The sequence below is a fragment of the Anomaloglossus baeobatrachus genome, chromosome 3 (assembly GCF_048569485.1).
Source record: "Anomaloglossus baeobatrachus isolate aAnoBae1 chromosome 3, aAnoBae1.hap1, whole genome shotgun sequence".
In the NCBI taxonomy this organism is placed as follows: Eukaryota; Metazoa; Chordata; class Amphibia; order Anura; family Aromobatidae; genus Anomaloglossus; species Anomaloglossus baeobatrachus.
In genome coordinates this window covers 413,215,994-413,237,173 of record NC_134355.1, presented here as the reverse complement: position 1 = coordinate 413,237,173, position 21,180 = coordinate 413,215,994, and positions in this window count along the sequence as shown.

The following is a 21,180-nucleotide window of genomic DNA, read 5'->3' as shown; positions in this document are numbered from 1 at the left end:
GTCATGTGACCAGTCCGTAGCCAATGAGGTGATACAGCATTCACAAGTGACTGGGTCACATGGCTATGATGTCATTGAAGGTCCTTTAGTAGTCAGTGCTGGTTACCGGGCGGCACAGCAATGATCGGACAGACGCGGAAGCAGAAGCGCTGGGAGGCAGAGACTGCAGGACGCATCACGGGACCAGTAAGTATGATCATAATGTTTTTTAATAATGCTTTTTTAATAGTGCTTTTTATTTCACAGCCCCTGAACCCAATCTGGACCTGATCTGTAACACAAGCTTCTCAGGAAAGCTCATGATCAGGCTCGTTTACACGATCACTATGTGATCGGTACGATCCCTGATCTTTACAGTTCGGGATCGCCCATCCCTAGTTAGGAGCATTAATGGGATTGTCCAAGTTTGAGTTGAAAGTCTGTAGTCTACTGTATGTGACTGTAGACTTCAGAATTATCATAGCGTGAACACTGCATGTTGTAAGTATTCTCTGGTCCTGGGGATGAGTATGGAAGGTTACAAATCCACAAGTATGCAATTTGCATACATGTGGTCACATGCCAACTAGATCTTTGCTGCCTGACCCAATACAAGTGAATTGATTATCGCTGGACAAGTCTAGTTGGAATGTTTCCAGAAGTATTTAAATCACATACTTGCGCTCACATGACCGTCCACTCTTGCTGCCGGCATGCGAGGATCTGAAAAATGTACAGTGCATGCACTGTGAGAATTCAGAATTCTGCAGTCACCTAGAGTAACTACAGACTTTCATCACAAACCTGGACAAGTCCTTTAATTATAAAATTAAGCCCTGTAGGATGCCCAATTCTAACAGTGTGGGATATACTCACTGTGAGGATTTAGCTCTGCTTGCTGGTTCCAGCAGTCATAACATGGCCACTCCACTCATATGTGAATTTCATACTTACAGTCACTTGACATATTGTAACGTCACATCTACCTATATTGCCTGCTTCTCTCAATGATGCAAAACTGTATTTTTCCTCTGAACATTGAACAAATTAGGAATAACAGCTTGTTGGCATGTTACTGTAAGTGTGCAAATCACATACGACATATGTTATGAGTCACATGACGAGTACTCAAACCGCACGCAGGTGGGGGCACCAAACTGAATTCTTGCCCGATGTGCTGGAAAATCTGCCTCTACTGACTGAAATACTGACATGTAAAAATAGCCTTATATACAGTGTCAGACAACAAACTTAGAGCAAAAAGGGGGACCCCTTTTTAATTTGGCCATCTAATTTAAAAAGTCTAACAGCAAGACAAGACAAAAAAATTAAAGAGAGACTATGTAATAATACTGCAATTTTAGAGATGGGCCTGCAGCAGTGGGGCTGTTGAGGGCCTGATTCATTCTTCCTCAGAGTGCAGTGTTGCAAAAGGTGGAAGGTGGTCACCATGTAGTGCTACACTTAGGGGTACTTTTCACACTAAGACATCGCAGGCCAATTGCTGCGATGCCGAGCAAGATAGTCCCCACCCCCGTCGCAGCTGCGATATCTTGTGATAGCTGCCGTAGCAAACATTATCACTACGGCAGCTTCACATGCACTTACCTGCCCTGCGACGTCGCTCTGGCCGGCGACCCGCCTCCTTCCTAAGGAGGCGGGTCATGCGGCGTCACAGCGACGTCACATGGCAGGCGGCCAATAGAAGCGGAGAGGCGGAGATGAGCGGGACGCTAACATCCCGCCCACCTTCGTCCTTCCGCATAGCCGGCGTGGGCCGCGGTGACACAAGTAAGCAGATGTTCCTCGCTCCTGCGGCTTCTCACACAGCAATGAGTGCTACAGCAGGAACGAGGAACAACATTGTACTGTCGCTGCAGCAAAATTATGAAAATGACCGTCACTACACCGATGATACGATTACGACGCTTTTGCGATCGTTAATCGTATCAAAAAGGATTCACATACTCTGATGTTGACAGCAATGCCGGATGTGCGTCACTTTCGATTTGACCCCACCAACATCGCAACTGCGATATCATAGTGTGCAAAGTACCCCAAAAGGCCCCGTCACACAGAGATAAATCTTTGGCAGATCTGTGGTTGCAGTGAAATCATGGACATATTGTTCCATTTGTACACAACCACAAACCTGGCACTGATTGTCCACAATTTCACTGCAACCACAGATCTGCTGCAGATTTATCTGTGTGTGTGACAGGGCCTTTAATGATATCACCCACCTGAAGAAGTCCCTGTTGTGATATGGTAGAAGTCTTATATAAACAAAGAAACATATGTTAGTTTTTGAAAACTTTGATAAGCCAAAGTAGAACAAAGTAAAATTTTTATCAGCATAATTATGAGACGAGGGTACATATAAAAATGTTTCTTATACCTTTTAGAGAAGGGGGGGGCGGTAAGCTGTGCAGTAAGAAAAAAGTTGTGCTATGCTTTATGTATTTTTATTAACATCACTCTTTGTGCACTTCAAAGAATTTGTTAACTTTAATATATGAATTCTTGTATTGGAGGCAAAACCATATACACATATTATTATGTAATTGACAGAAATTCAAGAGAACCATCATCAATGATGATGAATGTATGTATTATACAGTGCTGGACAAACGTTTTGGCACCCCTGCAATTCTGTCAGATAATACTTTTGGCCAGCACTGTATAATACATGCAGTAGTGGTGGAGTAATAGTACCATACGGAATTAAACATTCTCTGTCTGTCTCCCCCTCTGTATATCTCTCTCTGTCGCTCTCTCTCTCTCTTTGTCTGTCTGTCTCTTTCCCTGTCTGTCTCTGACTGTCTCTGTCTCTTTCTCCGCCTGTCTCAATCTCTTTCCCTGTCTGTCTATCTCTTTCCCTGTCTGTCTCTGTCTCTCTCTCACTTTCCCTGTGTCTCTTTCCCTCTCTTTCCATGTCTGTCTCTTTCCCTCTGTCACTTTCCCTGTGTCTGTCTCTTTTTCTGTCTCTTTACCTGTCTTTGTCTGTCTCTTACCCTGTCTGTCTCTTTCCCTCTCTTTCCCTGTCTGTGTCTTTCCCTGTCAGTCTGTCTCTTTGTCTGTGTCTGTCTCTTAACCTGTCTCTCTCTTTCCCTCTCTTTCCCTGTCTGTCTCTTTCCCTGTCAGTCTGTCTCTTTGTCTGTGTCTGTCTCCTTGTGTCTGTTTCTTACCCTGTCTGTGTCTGCCTCTTTCCCTTTCTGTGTCTGTCTCTTTCCCTGGCTGCATTGTGACATGCCAAGATTCCATATAAGGTCGGGGCTGCGCATTCTTCTGAAGTTCTGGCTGCACTGTGGCTCCCAGCTCCATTCACTTTCATTTTTGGCGAAAAACTGTAAAGCGCGGGGTTAAAATCTCCCCTCAAAACATAGCCTATGACGCTTTTGGGGTCCAGAAGTGTGAGTGTGCAAAATTTTGTGGCTGTAGCTGTGACGGTGCAGATGCCAATCCCGGACATACACACATACATACACACACACATACACACATTCAGCTTTATATATTAGATTCTTGTTTAAATTAAAATTCTTGTTTCTCTGAAGCTGTGCCTTCCAGCCGCTTGTCCATCTGTGGCTTTACCACCTGCCCAGAGGACTTTGGGAGACGTTAGAGCTTCCCTTATTTTTGGCTCTAACCGTCCTCCTGCATAACACCCTCAACTGCCCATACGTCTCACCCTCAAATGAAAATGCATTGTGGTTAAAAATGAACTCAATACCCCACCACATATGGAGCATCAGCATGCTCAGGAGAAATTGCACAACAAATTACTTTGTCCATTTTCTCCTGATACCCTTGTGAAAATGCTAAATGTGGGGCTAAAGCAAGATTTTTGTTTGAAAAAGTAACATTTTAATTTTTTTCCTTCCACATTGATTTAACTCCTGTGAAGCACCTGAAGGGTCAATAAAGTTCTCGATTGTGGTTTTAAACACTTTGAGGGGTGAAGAGTTTAAAATGGTGTCACTTTTGGGTATTTTCTGTCAAATAGGACTCTCAAAGTCACTTTAAATGTGATGTTGTTCCTAAAATAATGTATTTTTTCATTTTATAGGAATAATGAGAAATTGCTGATAAAATTTTAACCCTTCTAAAGTCTTTAAAAAACTTATGATTAAAAAATGATGATGATGTAATTAGACATATGGCAAATTCCAAATGTAATTTATTGATGAGTTTGTGGGTTATAACTTTCTTGCTATCTGGTTTAAGGGCATAACATTTTAAAGTTTGAAAATTGAACAATTTTAAAATTTTAGCTAAAATTCCAATGTTTTTACAAATAAACAAAAAAATGGACCTAAATTTACCACTATCATAGAGTAAAATGTGTCACAAAAAAAGAATGTCAGAATCACTGGAATCCGTTTAAGCATTCTAAAGTTATTACCGTATTTTTCGGACCATAAGACGCACTTTTTTTCCCCCAAATGTTGGGGGAAAGTCGGGGGTGCGTCTTATGGTCTGACTGTGGCTGCGGGGATTGAGGGTGCTGCGGTGGAGCGGGTCATCGGGGGCACGAGCAGGCTACTATAGCAGCCTGCCGTGACCACGTGTGCCCGCTCATTACATATGCACGCCCATCCTCCCGCCCATTTCTCAGCGCAGAAGCCGGCGCTGACAGGTGGGCGGGAGGACGAGCGGGGATGCGCGCATAGTAAAGAGCCGGTCCACATGATCATCCCTGGCAATTACAGCCTGGAGTGATCATGTGCGGCTGTATTCACTGCCCCCCGCACATCATTATCAGCGCGGGGTGCAGTGAATCAGTACACTCACCCGTCCCCGTGTGTGGAGCCGCCCCCCTGCTGCACGCGATGTCTTCCTGTCTGTGCCGGTCAGCTGATCTGTGCTGATCAGCTGATCTGCACAGACAGGAAGACATCGCGTGCTGCAGGGGAACGGCTCCACACACGCAGGTCAGCGGCGCAGAGAGGAAGATGATCGGTGCTGGAGGGAGTGAGGAAAAGGTGAGTAATAATAATAATAATAATTTTATTCATTTATATAGCGCTATTAATTCCACAGCGCTTTACATACATTTGCAACACTGTCCCCATTGGGGCTCACAATCTAGAGTCCCTATCTGTATGTCTTTGGAGTGTGGGAGGAAACCGGAGTACCCGGAGGAAACCCACGCAAACACGGGGAGAACATACAAACTCCTTGCAGATGGTGTCCTTGGTGGGATTTGAACCCAGGACCCCAGCGCTGCAAGGCTGCAGTGCTAACCACTGAGCCACCGTGCCGCCCTGAGTATAAACGTTTTTTTTTTTTTTCTCTGTGCTATAGGATACAGGCCATATACCAGGATGGTATATGAGCACGATGGGGGCATATAGCAGGATGGGAGTATATGAGCAGGAGGGATGGGGGGTATATGAACAGGATGGAAGTATATGAACAGGATGGATGGGGGGTGTATGGACAGGATGGGGGTAATATGAACAGGATGGATGGGGGGTATATGAACAGGATGGGGGTATATGAACAGGATGGGGGTATATGAACAGGATGGGAGTATATGAGCAGGATGGATGGGAGGTATATGAACAGGATGGGGGTATATGAACAGGATGGGGGTATATGAACAGGATGGGAGTATATGAGCAGGACGGATGGGGGGTATATGAACAGGATGGGGGGTATATGAACAGGATGGGGGGTATATGAACCGGATGGGGGGTATATGAACAGGATGGAGGGTATATGAACAGGATGGGGGGTATATGAACAGGATGGGGGTATATGAACAGGATGGGGGCTATATGAACAGGATGGATGGGGGCTATATGAACAGGATGGGGGTATATGAACAAGATGGGGGTATATGAACAGGATGGGGGTATATGAAGAGGATGGGGGTATATGAACAGGATAGGGTATATGAATAGGATGGGGGAATATGAGCAGGATGCTGGTATATAAGCAGGATGGGGGTTTATAGCAGGATCATATACAAGGCAGGAGGATCATTACCAGGATGGGGTACCTTAGTAGAGAATTTGGGGACATTACCCCCATAACAGTGTCAGCAGCAGATCCTCGCCCCATAACAGTGTGTCATGACCACATTTTTTTGCTTAAAGTTTTATTTTCCTATTTTCCTCCTCTATAACCAGGGTGCGTCTTATAGTCCGGTGCGTCTTATAGTCCGAAAAATACGGTACCTCATGAAATGACAGGTCAGAGTTATAAAATGTGGCTTGCTCAAGAAGGTGTAAATAGGCTGGGGTGAACAGATTAATTACTCTCAGCAAGAAAACACAGAGAAACAAAATAATAATCTTGTAGATACGATGGCCTTTAATGGCAAATAAAAGTATCTAACTTTACAAAGCAATCTTTCGAGATCACTTAAGTCTCTTCATCAGGCACGGATTAACAACGTTCTCGAGAAACAAACACACTACTCAGGACTCTCCATTAAGCATTGAATAACAAAGTATCTCAAAGAACAGACACACACAAGTGTATATAATATACATATATGTTTATATACATTGACAATCAAAATGTAACAATGTTTTCAACTTTCTCACAATATCTCACAATCCACTACAGAACGTAATACTACCCTCATTTTATAGACAATCATCTTGGCTATCTCATACATAAATTTGATTTGCAACTATTTTGCATATGATTAATTATACAGATTCTTGTGATGTCACTGCCATTTTACTGTTTTGTTCCTAAAAATCTCAATTTAAATTTTTATTATTTTATTACTATTTTGCTAAATCTACCTTTGGCTTACAATTGCCTGAATCTTGATCGGATTTTAGCATGTCTAGACTGAAATATGATCCCAGGTCTCTTCTACACGTCCCCAATGTGGATGCAAACTGGTCGATTCACTTGAGTATATGTACAGTAGCTCAGTATTGAAACCACCATTTATCCTGGTAAATTATCCAATGTCTTTGGCTGTAAAACAACCCCACTGAACTTGACAGTTACTTCATTTTTTCGATTTATCAGACCTTTTTTCCCTGGTTTCTTCCACACTCATTTTCATCCAGCAGGGCCTAGTCTTCCTATATTCTAATATCCACTTCTCGTACTTTCTGCAAACTCAATCCTATGCATATTACGACAATATTGAAGTTAAGGTTTATTCACCATTTTTTTGGGTCACCATTCCAGACTTGGACCGTGTGTCACATGGTGCTTGCATAGACATCTGTGATCTTGGTATTGGGTAGCATTCAAGCCACCTCCACTGCTGTATTTGTCGTTCCAGAACAGATAGACCATGTGTTCACTCAGATATTTTACCTGGTTGTCCACCTCTTGACTTTTGAATAAATAGACAGACTTAATTTCTTTTTCTTCCAACTGTCATGGCACTCACATAATGCAGTTTGGCATTTTTCTTGGCTGAGAGACAACTACAGATGAGCTAAATGTTACTGTTTCTCTTTTCTTAGGAAATCTTCTTCATGGCTGCTCCTCGATTCAAAGCTATAATGGATGGTAAGATATTGAGCCTGAAAGTAAAAAGTTTTAAAGATTGTTACCCTTTTGATCATCAGTGTATATAGAGTGGTGTAAAAAAGTATTTGCCCCTACATCATTTAATATTCTTTTACATGTTTGACACACTTAAATGTTTAAGGTCACGAAAGAAATTTAAATATTAGACAAAAATAACTCAAGTAGATCTTTATTATTAAGGATAAATAAATCAAAACCTACAGGGCCCTGTGTGAAAAAGTGATTCCACCTCCCAAACATAAATTAACTGTAATTATCACATATCTTTAGGAAGCTGAGTTCACTTTCCCTAGCCACACCCAGGACTGATTATTACCACATATATTCTCAATCAAGAAATCACTTAAATAGGACCTGCTTGACAAAGTGAAGTAGACTAAAACATCCTCAAATGCTAGACATGCCATGATCCAAATAATATCAGGAACAAATGAGAAACAAAGTAATTGAGATCTATCTACCAGTCTGGAGAAGGTTGTAAAGCCATTTCTAAAGTTTTGGGACTTCAGCGAACCCCAGTGAGAGCCAGTATCCACAAATGCTGAAAACTTGGAACAGTGGTGAATCATAGACTCTTAATAGGACATTTAGTGAACATAAAAATGTACACCACATGAGAGGTGAAACATGTTTATACTCCAGAAATCATACAGTCCTAGTAAGCATTGAGAAACTGCATCCTTTCTGTGGTTTTTATAAGAGTAAAGCTTTGCAACTTTTACATCACAGGGATGAGTTCCTGTGCTGAACCAAAGGGTATAGATCATGGTCTTTCTTAAATTCAGAGGTTTTATTTAGCATAGCAGTAGATATTCTTTGAATATTGGTATTAGATGTTCATTCTTGGGATAGATATCAGAGATTTCTCTCAGTTTATCTTAGTACTTCTAGCTTAGGGCTGCAGATCACTACCAGAGGTTTTCTTATATTTCTTTTTTTTATAAACTGTATTTTTATTATGAATTATAAATGGATAACAAATAACATATAATGAAAACATTTACTTTGAAAAGGTAAGACAGATTCCAAAAGTTTAAAAATGAATGTACATGGGGAGGGGAATAATGGAACGCTCATAATTGGGGTTTGCTATAAGCTTACTAACATACCTGAACAGGTACAGCGTGCAATGCTGCAGAAAATTGAAAAGGCAGCTAATAATAATAATAATAATAATAATAATAATCGGGTCCTTGTTATGGGGGATTTCAACTATCCAGACATTCAGTGGGATACAGAATCTTCTGGTTGTGCTAAAAGCTGTAAGTTCTTATCTACTATTCAAGACAACTACCTCTCTCAGATGGTAGATGAACCAACAAGAGGAGATAATTTGCTAGATCTGGTCCTGTCAAATAGACTAGATACCATTTCAGATCTACAGGTCCAGGAGCACTTGGGCACCAGCGATCATAACATGGTAAGCTTCAAAGTAATATTCAATAGAATATTTGAAAGGGGAAATGCTAAAACTTGGAATTTTTGGAAAGCCGATTTCAACAAATTAAGGGAAAAGCTTAATCGTGTAGATTGGGACAATGTCATGGTAACTGGGGATACCGAACATAAATGGGGCAAGTTTAAGGATACAGTCCTAGAGTCCTGTAAAAATTGTATACCCTTTGGTAATAAAATGTACAGGAATAAAAAAAAACACTATGGATAAATAAGGCAGTACCAAGTATAATAAAACAAAAACAATAGGTGATCAATATCTTGAAGGCTGAGAATTTAGAAATAGCATTTCAGGAGTATAAAGATCTCAATAGGAAATCTAAAAAAGAAATCAAGCAAGCTAAATTAGCTACTGAAACAAAAATTGCCAAGGACATGAAAATAAATCCTAAAATGTTATAAATACATTAATGCCAAAAAGAAAACAAAAAATAGTAATGGCCCCTTAAAATATAATAACGAGTTAGTTATAGAGGACAAAGAAAGACTGAGATATTAAACAGGCACTTCTCCTCAGCGTTCATAAAGGAACAGACTGTTCCGGGGATTATTCAACAAGCCAAAAATCAAAGTTCACCACCTGATATAATTAATTTAACACAAGAAGAAGTACACCACGTCTGAGTAAATTAATCATTGACAAATCCCGCAGGCCAGATGGCATTCATCCACGGATACCGAGGGACTTGAGTTTAGTAATTGAAAGACCGCTGTATCTCATCTTTTTAGACTCTCTTGTAACAGGATTGGTGCCTCAGGATTGGAGGATTGCTGATGTGGTACCGATATTTAAGAAAGTTAAGAGGGTGTATCTAGGCAACTACCGGCCAGTAAGTCTGACATCAGTAGTCTGCAAAGTTTTTGAGGGCATTTTAAGGGATGACATGCAAAAATATATTGCAGAAAATAATATAATAAATAATATAATAACTTGACAGACAGCATGGATTCATGGAAGATAAGTCATGTCTAATCAACATGTTGGGGTTCTATGAGGAGGTAAGTGCAAATCTGGATATTGGTAATGCAGCTGATATGGTTTATTTGGACTTTCCAAAGTCATTTGATACTGTACCACATAATAGCCTTATACTGAAGCTCCAGAAGCAGAGGATAGGGGAAACTATATGCAAATGGTAAGGAATTGGCTAAAAGATACGAATCAAAGAGTCATCATAAATGGTATGTTCTCTAAATGGGCTATAGTCAGCAGTGGGATCTGTGCTAGGACCAATTCTTTTTAATCACTTTATTAATGACCTTGTGGATGGGATTAATAGAAAAGTGTGTTTTTGCTGACGACACCAAACTGTGTAGGATATTAAAAATGGACCTTCATAGTACAATATTACAAAACGATCTGGATAAGATGTCAGAATGGGCAGATACTTGGCAAATGAGATTTGATGTCGATAAATGTAAAGTAATGCACCTAGGACAGAGTAATCCTATAGCTGCATATATATTAAATGAAAGTATACTTGGGACTACAGAGCAGGAGAAGGACTTGGGTATTCTGGTTACAAGTAAGCTGAGCAGCAGCACTCAATGCCAGGCAGCAGCTGCGAAAGCAAACATTTTAGGGTGTATAAAAAGAGATTAGATCCTGTGATCCCAACGTATTGTTACCCCTCTATAAAGCACTTGGAAGGCCACATCTGGAATATGGGATCCAGTTTTCGCCTTCACATTTTAAAAAGGACATTCAGAAGTTAGAGTCAGTTCAAAGGCAGGCAACTAGATCTTGAAAGGAATGGAAGACCTCCCATATAATGAGAGATTGGAAAAGTTGAATTTGATTAGCTTTGAAAAAGACGTCTCAGAGGAGATCTCATTTATATCTATAAATACATGTGTGGTAAATATAAAGGACTGGCCAATGACATATTCCTTCCAGAGACAATACTAAAGACCAGGGAGCACTCACTGTGAGTGGAAGAAAAGCGATTCTGAAAATAGGAAAGTGTTGTTTACAGTTAGAGCAGTTAGATTGTGGAATGCCCTATCACAAGGGGCAGTAATGGCAGATACTATAATGCTTTTAAAAAATGGCCGGATGATTTTGTGTCTGTAGAGTGTGCGGCTGCCAGGTGATGCGATACAAGACTCTTGTGAGTGCACCGTAAGACCGGAGTCACACGCTTACGTGAGTCTCGCATCACATCAGCCAGCAGCCGCACACTCTCCTGACAGGAGCGTGTATCTGCATGTAGTTCTATGTAACTGCACGCTCATGTCCAGAAAGTGAGCGGCTGCCAGGTGATGCAATCCGAGTCTCTTGTGAGTGCATCGTAAGGCCGGAGTCACACTTGCACAACTCTGGCATTGCATCACCCAGCACAGCCTGACGCTCCCCAGACATGAGCGTGCAGCTGCAAAGAACTACATGCAGCCGACGAGCTCCTGCCAGGAGAGTATGCGGCTGTGCTGGGTGATGCGATGTGAAACTCATGCAAGTCCCTCTCAAGTATAACTCCGGCCTAAGAGCAACCACATGTTGGTTTTTGTTTTTTTTTTATTATTTAAATAAATAATTAATAAACCGACATGCGGTCCCCCCAGTTTTGATACCCAGACAAGATAAAGCTGACAGCTGGGGCTGGTTTCAAAATATATGCCTCCAGCCACCCAGAATTGTTGCATCCATTATCTAATGGATGCAACAACCAGCCAGGTGCTTTACCGGCTCTTCCCAAATGCCCTGATGCAAAGGCAATTGGGGTAATAAGGAGTTAATAGCAGCCCATAGCTGCCACTAAGTCCTAGATTACTGATGGCAGGAATCTATGAGACATCCGTATCATTAATCTGTAAATGAAAGTAAATAAACACAAACACCAAAAAAATCTGTTATTTGGAATAAAATACAAAAGCATCCTCTTTCCCCACTTTACTAACCCCGACACACCCTGCAGGTCCAAAGTAATCTACACGAGGTCCCACAATGATTCAGCTCTGCTACATCTGAATATTACAGTGAGCAGCCATAGAGCAGCATGGCTACCCGATGTCAATGCAGAATAAATGAGCTGCTATGAGCAGTGACTGGATGCAGAGAGACACATCACACAGGCTGAGGGCGCATCTGACTGCAACCAAACAAAGATGCCAGGACAGTCAGTGTGCGGGCAAAGCCTGACAGCAGACAGAGACAGAGCCACGCAATGAGAATGAACTCGAGTGAACCTCTGAGGTCAGTGACGTGACACAGGCAGTAGTGCGGGGCCCGCAGCTGTCACTTCAGTTTCACCTGAGTTCATTGTCATTGCACGGCTCTGTCTTTGTGTGCTGTCATGAACTCAGGTGAACCTCTGACGTCAGTGCTGCGACACAGGCAGTAGTGCGGGCCCCGCAGCTGTGACGTCAGAGCTTCACCCAAGTTCATTCTCATCCTGCGGCTCTGTCTCTGTGTCACGGCCTGATTTTTGGTCACAGGTGAAGGACTCACCTGTGACTGCAAATCACCTGAGTGACATCCTGCTGATCGCGCGGCTCACTTCAGTCACTCGGGCGACTTGCTGTCACAAGTGAAGGACTCCAACTGTGGCCACGGGTAACCCGAGTGATGTTACCACTGATAGCGCAACTTACTTCAGTTGCTGCGTGGAGCTCACAGAGAGCGGTCATGCTCTGGTGGATTACGTCAGACCTGGATGGGTGTTTGGGGGTAATAAAGTGGTGAAAGAGGGTGTTTTTTTATCTTTTATTCCAAATAAAGGATTTTTTGGGTGCATGTGTTTATTTACTTTCACTTACAGATTAATCATGGGGGGTGTCTCATAGACACCTGCCATGATTAACCTAGGACTTAGTGGCAGCTATGGGCTGCCATTACCTCCTTATTACCCTGATTGCCACCACACCAGGGCAGTTGGGATGAGCCGGGTAAGGTCCTGGGACTGTCACATCTAATGGATGCGGTAATTCCGGGCGGCTGCTGGATGATATTTTTAGGCTGGGGAGCAGCCTAAAAATGATAGGCCTCCCCGGTCTGAGAATACCAACCAGAGACTGTGTGGCCTTTTCTTTGCTGGGTATCAATTGAAGGGGGACCGCACATTGTTTTTCTAATTATTCATTTATTAATTTTATTGCACGATATATACCCACCCACTGGCGGCTGTGACTGGTTGCAGTCTGACAACTGTCACTCACGTGGGGGCGTGTCTGACTGCAACCAATCATGGATGCCAGTGGAAGAGGGAAGAAGTGAATATTAGATGAGCCTAATGATCAGGTGAAGTGAATATGAGATGAGCCTTATGAGCAGCAGGCACTTTCAGAAGCAGGAGAAGCCGTGGGAGCAGTGTGACAGCCGCGCAACGCCAATGATCAGTGATCGGTGAGTATGAAGGAAGGAGAGAGGGGGAGAGGGAGAGGGAGAGACTGACAGAGAGAGAGAGACCAACAAAGAGAGAGAGACCAAGACCAGCAGAGAGAGAGAGACAGAGACCGACAGAGAGAGAGATGGAGACCGACTGTGATGGTGGGATAAGGTGTACTGTGTATCATGTTGTGTAGGTTCATATTTTATGCTTGGTTCACTGTCCATTATTTGTATTGCTTGTGTGTACATTGTATTGTCTGTAGGTAATCACCCCCTGTAGTGTTCCTGGCCCTAAGTCTGGGGGAATGGGCCTTGGATCCACCAAACCTTTTTGCTTACCTGGGGGGATGTAGCAATCTGTTTGAGAACTTCAAGAGTGAGGGAAAAGCTGCGGCTCCCCAAAGAGACCTGGACATTTATCACTTATTGGATTCTATTCATATTTCTGGACTAATTTTACCCTCTGTATGGTGGATTATGTTATGGACCATTTGATTTGCTTGGAATAAATGCTCTTTGGATTGTAAAGCCATCTCTCGCTCTGTTGATTGTGTGATATGGGAGCAGGACCCCGTCACACCAACAGAGAGAGAAACTGACAGAGAGAGACCAAGAGATCTGAATTTTTGTTTACAAGAACGGATGCAAAATGCAGTGCAAACACACAGCTAAACATTTCGGTTGCCTTTTGACACACCTCATTCATTTCAATGAGTGGAAAATGCAACCAAAACGCAATGAAGAAGTGACATGCTGCTTTTTTTTACGCAACGATTTTGACAAATATTTGTCAAACAAAACGCTGCCAAAAAAAAGCAACGTGCGCATGCAAATTTCTCATTTATCATAGACTTTACTGAGGAAGCAAAACGCATGCATTTTGTCAATGACACAGTGCAGTTTAAAACGCCAACAAAATGCAAGAAAAAATGCAACGTGCGCACATGGCCTCATGACCAGGCCAAATTTTTCAAATCTAACCAGTGTCACTTTATCATGTAATATATTATGATAAGGCTGCACATCAAACTTAGATAATGGTATAATGCCTCAAGCATATGGAAAAATATTGAAAAATACAATGAAAAATGCTACTTGCTAACTTGAACATGTGAATAATGAATTGCATACCTGCCATGAATATTAGGAAAAAGGAGATATTTAGCAATCGCATTGATCAATGTAACTGAGCCCCAAAACCTCGTCAAGGTATATCTCTATATTGGGGTCCCTAGCTCTGTGACCCTAACTGTGTGTCATCTCATTGCAATTAAAAACTGCTGTGGGTGGAGAGGGGTAACCAAGGACTGTCTTATATAGGAGATGGAAAAAACATGGCCGAAAGGAGCGGAGCTGTGTTCACATTCAGAAAAAAAACTACATATAACTGAATAGGATAACTGAAGTGAGCACTAATATATATATATATTCTGAGTGCAAGCCAAAAAAATACATACTGTATAAGGATAAGGCTGCACATCAAACTTAGATAATGGTATAATGCCTCAAGCATATGGAAAAATATTGAAAAATACAATGAAAAATGCTACTTGCTAACTTGAACATGTGAATAATGAATTGCATACTTGCCATGAATATTAGGAAAAAGGAGATATTTAGCAATCGCATTGATCAATGTAACTGAGCCCCAAAACCTCGTCAAGGTATATGTCTATATTGGGGTCCCTAGCTCTGTGACCCTAACTGTGTGTCATCTCATTTTTGGCTTGCACTCAATATTTTTTGCATTTATTCTGACTGGCAATCAGAAACGATAGGCTAGGAAATGTTATGTTTAATTAAATTGTTTAAAAGAACAGAGAGTCCTCAGTGGTTCTGTTCTTTTAAACAATTTTTTTATCTCTACTGGCTAACACGGTACAAAGATATATTTTACTTGTATGTTTAATTAAACATTTCCCCTGTATTGAAAGCTGAAGGGGTAGCAGGATTACCTGTTGGCCATTTAAATTTTATAGACTGCCTAGGTATTAGAGCAGAAGCAAAGGCCTATGGGGGTCCTGAGTGGAAAACGTCGCTCTAGGACAACCATATTCTATGTAGCCTGATGTTTTCTTTATACATCTTTTTGGATATGTAATAATCCAATAATAAATTAATATATTGACAGAGGTATTTACTTCTAAGGTCATGGAGGAACAGCTGAGTGCAAGAACTTCTATTGTTTCAATTGCCCTTTCCTAATTTTTATCCATAAATACTATAACTGAATTTTTTTTCTTTTGCAGTAAATTGTCTCACCAATGTTATTAAAATGATTTTGCAATATAAAATCCATTATTATGAAGGCCACAACTTTTTTGAAAATAGTTTAAAATAAAAAGAAGTACCCTTACCTGAATGTCCCCTACTTTAGAACATGGATTAACAATATCTATACCCTTTAAAATGTTGCAAACTGTTCTCAGTTTCCATGGCTACTGATGTCAAATATTTAAAATACTTGTCTTTTAAACTGTCAAGTTTGTTCAGCACGTTCAGAAAATACCCAAGAAAAAGATCACATATAAGAGTCATAAGAGATCACGGAGACCAGGTCTTGTCAGCTGCAAAAAGGTAACATGAATTGCTGGGATGCAGGAATCTAACCATTCATCATTCATAAAAGCCCGATAAGTGACATAAGGAGCAAGTAGAGTAGGTAATTATGTTAACCTATGCCGGGAGTCAGAATTTTAGTGTTTCAAGAAAAAAAACAATATTCTGCAAGCTATCTTAAATTAGTGCATTGTGATATGAACAGAGAAGTCTCCTTACTTCTGCTCAAGCCATCAGCACTCATATAACCATTTAGCCAAGCAGTCAGGTTATTAAAAATTCAGCATTCTTTCTAGCCCTGAGGGCTATTAACTACAACGGTATTTACATCTTTTACTTATCTCCAATGGAAAATCTTTTCAGTTTTCATTCCACTAGGTAAAAAAGGCAAACTAAATTTCATTCATAACACATCAACAGACTAAATCCCTCCATAGAACTGATACAAAGAGAACAAGAAACATTGTATTCTGTGTTACTTTTCAGTGTATACTGGGACCAATAAAGTTTTTACGATAATAGGAGTTTAAGTGCTTTGGATTTCACAATATTCAATTGTCAAGCAAACAATTTTAGTTTTGATCCTTTCCGTTTTTATTGGCTTTTTGGGGGGGGGAGCTGTCAGGGAAAGCCCATTGTATTATGCCATCCCAGATATGCGCCTTTTTTTTCAGTTCATTTTTGCTATAAATATAATGTTCTTACCAAAAGATCTATGTGTCATAGGGGTGTACGGATGGAACAGGGGCTCTTAGGCTGACCATATGACTAGGGCTCCTGTGCTCTCCCTTTTCTCGTAGGTAGGCTTGATGGTAGCCAGGTTTGAGCCTCCAATATGGCCCTATCTCCTGTCCAAGTCCTGATACTATTTCCCTCCACCCAGGAAGCAGGCCGGAAACCAAGTTACCAAAACCCCACAAATAATCAAACTTGTGCACACTGCACTCAAGCACAAAGAGTAAGCACCTTCTCCAAGAATATTGGGTAAGAGTGGCTGTTTCATCAGTATTTTGCACCTGTGCTGTCCCCAACTTTATCATGGGGAGTCTACTGTTTTGTGTACCTGGTTGAGGTAAATACAGGTAGATTGATAATACGACATGAAAGCAGATATAACGTCCTGGAGGTGGATTCACTGGGCCGTGCACCGGACTCCCCCAGTGAGGCAACCTGGAGCTAACCCCTATACAGGGACTGTCCGATCACCCCACCAGAGGGCCTAGATGCACGGTAGTCGGAACACTAGGGGTACAAGTCCTTCAGGGATTTGCAGGGAATGTCTCTGAGTCCAAAGGCACCATGGGCAGGATGGATGGCGGGAGCCAGGTTCAGGTGCCGGGTAGGAACAGCAGACGGGGTCCGGGTCCAATGAGCCGTGCAGGCGGATGTACCAGGTGGAGTCGGGGATCGGTGATGGGAATAGGCTGATGGAAGATGACGGGATCCTCTGCAGACGGTCACAGGGACACTTCCTGGAGAACTGGTAGTCAGGACCAGCGGACGGAGTCTGTGGACGAGACAGGGTTAACAGAGAGACAAAGCACAAGGGGACCTGAGCACCTAGCTTGGGGAACACGTTGATCAGGCACCGCCCACCAGAAAAGGGAAGTCTAATATACCCTGTACCTGTATCTTGTCATATCCTGTTTCCGGGATGCTGGCCCTTTAAGACAAGGTGAGTGAGCGCGCGCTCGCCCTAATGCGCATGCGCGAGGCTCGGGTGCCAGAGGCCAGTACAGGACGCTGTGAAGAAGATGCAGGGGAGCCTGACAGCGTGTCCTGGATCGCAGGAGGAGGGGGGCGGGAGGCATGGGGAACGCAGAGGAGGGGGAGTGAGAGGAGCAGCCGCGAGCAGATGGACCGGGAGCCGGAGCGGTGAGTGGGAGGTGGCGCCGGGGACCTGCAAGCGTGACAGCAACCAATGGAAATAATATGATCTGTCATTGACAGACACTGTAGTAGAAACTATGACAACTTTCTATGCTATATAACAATAGTTCTGCCAATATTTGTGTAACCTGCTAAAAAAGTAACAACATTTTTTATATATCTGTAGGTGCCTATAAAATATGTCAGTAACTATAGTCTAGTTAAAAAACATGCCTATTCACTCCATCTTCTCTACGTTTTTAACCAAAGGGCTTACGAATACATTGAAATTTAGCTTTACTTCTTAACCCATTCTGTACAGTCAGATGCTTGCACTGTATAGTTATACCATGTCATTGTCAGGCAGAGCAATCAATGTCAGATCCCTTCAACAGTAGAGTACGTAACTGTTGACAGAAGGTCATGGAGAAGTTAATGGACTTAGGTAATGGAGCATTTGCTTTAAGCAATCTTTCCCAGTTAGGATGCATATCGGCAGCTGGAACCAATATATCTGAGTCTACCTAATGGCAATTTTCGGGCTGGTCTGCATCAGTAAACATAGCAAAGGAAGGCACAATGTCTTCCTCTTACAACATTGTCCTCTTCTGTTATTTTTTTTTTGTCTGCATAAGCCCGAAAAGAAAAAAAATCAGTAAAAAATAACTTGTAGACAGTGTAAACAGCATATGAAAATTATTTAATAAAAAACTAAAGTTGCAAAACTAATTTAATTTATAACATTTTTTTTCCAGAGATATTGATTTAGAGCTATGTAAGTATTCCATGTTTAAGATTCATTTTTAGAAATAAACTGCCCAGTATGAAATATTGACTTCTTCCTTGTTAAAATGCATTTCCTATAATGAAAAAAATCAGCAAAAATTGAGTAAAATTAATGATCTGTATAATCATAATTAACCAGTCACAGAAAATGTGTAGCTTTTCAAACCCTACAAGAACTTATAAGATGAAGCCTTCAATAATTGAAGCTTGTATTTGCTGCACAAGTGCAGAGTCATTATTACCTTATATCACTAATGGCATATTGATATTTGCAAGAAATATGGCAAAACTATGCTTAAAACACAAGTAGAGCAAATACAATTTACTAAACACGATTTATGCTTTCATAGTAAATATTGTGTTATTTTTTATATTTAGCTTCAGAAGCCATTTAAATTTGTAACATTCACATAATCTATAATATGACCCTAGGATAAAGTCTAACATTTTAGATTAGTATCTGGGAGCACAAATTAAATAACGAAAATTTTATTCAAGCTATGAAAAGCTCCAAAAGTACTAGTCTTTTGGCAATCCACTAATACGCGAGCTCACAATGCCCACCAGCTGCTCCTCACTCCTGACGCAGGACACAGATTAAAGTACAATTCACAAGCCTCCCTGAAGGTGACAAACCGGCTGCGATCCCGTGAAAACTTCTCTGGGAGTGGCAGTTTGGTTTCTGGCGAAAAGGCAACCAACACAGTTTGCGCTGAGGTAGCAGATTGAACCTGTTGCTGAACCGAACCACCCCCATAAATTACACCACCTGGAGGGATAGCACATGCAACTGTCCAGAAAGTGAGGCTATGTGGTCCATGCTCAATTTTAAATTGGGCCCATGATAATGTCATAGTGTGTGATGGGATCACTAGGAACAGGGGAGTCTAAACTGACCCTCAGGCTAGAGGAACCCTGGCTGACTGGTATCCCAAAGATATGTCTGGGACATATATACCAGAAGGGGCCCAAGAAAAGGACATATATACCAGGAGGAGGAGCCCAGGAAGGAGACATATATACTGGGAGGGGCCCAGAAGAGGGACATATATACCCGGGGACATATATACCAAAAAGGGGACATATATACTATACTAAGAGGGGTCCAGGAGGGGGACATATATACCAGGAGGGGGCACATATCTACCAGGAGTGGCCCAAGAAGGGAACATGTATACCAGGATGGGGACAAATAAACCTTGATGGAGTCATAAATACCAGGAGGGGTACTGGAATAGGACATATATACCTGGAATAGGATGTATAGACCAGGATGGGGACATATATACTAGAATTGGCCCAAGAGGGGGACATATATACCAGGAGGGGCCCAGGATAAGAACATTATGGGGACATACAGTACATACCACGATTGGACATACATACCAGGATGAGGGACATATATACTAGGAGAGGCCTAGGAGGGGGAGTTATATACCAGGAGAATGAAATATATACCAGGAGGGAGACATGTATACCAGGAGAGGCCCAGGAAGGGGACATATATACCAGGAGGGGGACATATATATTTATATATAAACTTGTATTATGTATCAATAAAGGCCATGTTTATTTATAAATAGCTGTTTGTAGACATTTTTACTATGCAGTTTTTTTCCTGTGATGTTACAAATCATTTTTAAATAGTTTTTGTTAGCACTCCTCCTTTTATATTTATTACCCTGTGGTGCTCACTACTTCTTTCTTAAGAAAGTGTTGCATGGAACAGTGTGTGAGGGGATATTATGCAAAGCAGTGTGTGTATGGGGAGATATTGTACAGGGGGCAGTGTGTTGGGGGGCATTGTGTGGGGGAGATATTATCCCCTTCACCCCCGGGCGATTTTCTGTTTTTCTTTTTTTTCTTTTGCTACCCTTCTTCTGGGATTTGTAACTTTTTTATTTTTCCAGCAATCTTGCCATATAAAGGCTTATTTTTTGCAGGACCAGTTGTATTTTTAAATGAAAGCATGAGTTTTACCATATAGTGTACTGGAAAATGGCTAAAAATTCCTATGCGGAAACTTGCAAAAAAAGTGCAATCATACAATTGTTTTGGGAATATTTTATTCACCATGTTCACTATATGGTAAAACTGATGTGTTGATGTGATGCCTCAAGTTGGTACAGTTTGTAAACTCCAAACATGTATAGGTTTACGTTTATCTAAGGGTTTAAAAAAATTCACAATTTGTACAAAAAAGTGGTGAACTTTTTGCGCCATTTTCCGAAACTCGTAGCGTTCTCATTTTTTGGGATTTAGAGCTTAATGATGGCTTATTTTTTGCATCTTGAGCTGACCTTTTTAATGGTACCATTTTTGCGCAGACCCTACATTTTTATTGCATGTTATTGCATTTTGCGCAAAATTTGCGGAGACCAAAAAATGTAATTTTGGCATTTGGAAGTTTTTTGTGGCTACGCAGTTTACCAATCAGGTTAATTGACTTTATATTTTGATAGATCAGGCATTTCTGAATGCAGTAATACCAAATATGTGTATATTTTTATTTTTTAGTCCTTTACTTTCAATGGGGCGAATGGGGGGTAATTTGAACTTTTAGTATTTTTTATTTTTTGTATGTTTCAAAGCTTTTTTAACTTTTTTTATGTTACTAGTCCCTCTAGGGAATTATAAGGATCAGCAGTCTGATCACTTGTTCATTTCTGTAGATTACAGCTACACAGCTG